Source organism: Pinus tabuliformis, chromosome 6, assembly GCF_031772625.1.
Source record: "Pinus tabuliformis cultivar Carrire ecotype Pingquan chromosome 6, CPIR1, whole genome shotgun sequence".
Taxonomy (NCBI): domain Eukaryota; kingdom Viridiplantae; phylum Streptophyta; class Pinopsida; order Pinales; family Pinaceae; genus Pinus; species Pinus tabuliformis.
Genome location: NC_142292.1, coordinates 62959409 through 62961537, shown reverse-complemented (window position 1 = coordinate 62961537; position 2129 = coordinate 62959409). Strand labels below are relative to the sequence as shown.

The 2129-nt window shown below is 34.7% G+C and overlaps 1 long non-coding RNA gene across 1 annotated transcript; it reads left to right on the top strand.

The window, feature by feature from the left end:
* Window positions 1-1129: 1129 nt before the first annotated feature.
* LOC149257243 (uncharacterized) lies at window positions 1130-1664 on the top strand. The gene is made up of 2 exons (XR_016245933.1): window positions 1130-1291; window positions 1390-1664. It is a non-coding gene; the product is annotated as an uncharacterized LOC149257243 (long non-coding RNA).
* Window positions 1665-2129: the final 465 nt, after the last annotated feature.

The following is a 2129-nucleotide window of genomic DNA, read 5'->3' as shown; positions in this document are numbered from 1 at the left end:
TTTTGGGTTGACAGATTTGGTTTTTGGATGCCGTAGAATACTTAAATATGTATAATCAAAGTTAATACAATGTAGAAAATAGAAGTGCGGCTTTAAGGTTTGCTGGTTTTTCTGGTTAAGGGTTTCCAAGGTAAATTTTTGTGTATTGTGTGTGTGCCATTGTTGTTCTTTCTATTTTGCTTAAGAATCTGTATGCATTGTATCACTTCAAAGGTATAAAACTTGCAGAGCGACCTTTGCACTTCCATAATGTATCGATACTGTTGTATTTAGCAGTCCGATTCACCTATTTGTTGTCATTTGTTGGACATTAATAAAATGATCTTCTCTTATCTTAACAGTTCTGCTTGTTCACAGGCACAGCCCATACTGAAAGTTACATACTAGCTGTATGCTACAATTTCATTTCCTATAATCAAAGGGACATAGTATGCATAATCAACAAATTTCCTAGATATGCCTTTATCTTCGGAATAAACACGTTCAAGTCTCTCATTGAATGTCTGTCATTTTATTCTGTGCTCATAAAATTGTCATTTGTCCTATTTTGCTTTATTGTTACTTGGATCTCTGAAGATCGTGTTGGTCAGTCTAGCGAGACTCTGGTTCTTGTGGTTGGTTTAGTGGCTTGGAGCGTAAGAGTGTGATTCTATTGAATCACTCTGTCTGTCCTTTTACCCGTTTTACTTGCAAATTTGCCTTATTGCAACGTTGCTGTTTACCAGCTAATTACAATTCTTATTTGAGTCAATATTCCTCTATCCTTGTGAAATTTAGTATATATTAATTTTCTGTAGCTTCTCTAGTTAGTGGAGACTTTAGTCTTCCTCTATGACAGTATAGTTTAGGTTGATGATAGCAAAGAAGGAAAAAACTTTCTTTTATCTTCTGTTATATATGATTGAAACATTTAACCTAGTTGGAAGTGGATCTAGCAACAAAGAGAAAAATTTATCTTCGTCAATTTCATTTTTTTCCAATGCAGACACCTATTCATGGATTTCTCACATCCATGGAAAAACAACTAGCTGTAGCCATTTACCTCTTGTTATGAGGCTTATGTCAGGCTTTGCAATTTGCTTTGCAACTAAAGCAGATGTTCTCAATCTCAAGCACAGTATCAGTTCAGTCCTTTTGTGTAAAACGTTTTGGAGTCCAAATATATGCCTCTGGGGTTTGATCATTGTCGAATCAACGTGTGCAAGTCTTTAAAGTTACCATTTACTTCCTAATGTAGGTGGACATGAGCTAAGCAAAACAACAGGAAATGCTGGTGGAAGGGTCGCATGTGGTATGTCTTAAACTTATATGCAATAATGATTTCAAAATGATCAAATATTGGAAACTCTTTTCATTTTCTCTGGACTAATTCATTATAATGTTATGTAGGTGTGATTGGCCTTCAATCAGCTGTCTAAAGCAGCAATTTCAGGTTTTGTAGTTAATATGTGTGTTTTCAGTAGCTATTTGATCAATACCAGGATAAAGGCTTCCAGATCAAAATTGTGATATAACATCTTCTAGTCAGCTCAGCGCATGCAAGTATTCTCCCAGATATATCTGTAAATGTTTGAAGTAGCATTGTATTATATGAATTTTTGCTGTTAATTATTTGCTTTCTTGAAATGGATAACTCTTTAATGCATTGCAAGATTTCTCAATGATTATTTTTTGTACAAGCAGATATTATTCGTTTTAGTGCTACTATGGGAACAAAACTTATTCTTACCTCAATGAGAGCGGAGAACTATGGATATCCCATTCTAATGCCCTCCACATAGTTTGGAAGATTACTCCATGAATCATTTGTAGTGTGTACAAGCCTTGACATGTTGCAATTGAGATTAGTTTGGTTCTTGATGCTATCTCTAAGAGCTTACTGTGAGCACCTCATCCTTTGAGATTTAATTTTCTTGTTGATGGCATCATCTCTAAGATTAAGGATCTTGTTGATGGCATTGGCAAGAGGAATTTACTTTGAGGAACTAATTGGTCATCAGTTTGTAAGGTTTGGAATTTTTTTCTTCTTATGATGTTTCTACCTGGTGACTGATAAGATAATAGAATTCAGTACTATTAACTAGAAGTTGTACTTCTCTGCCCTATATTATGACATTCTTAGAAGATTC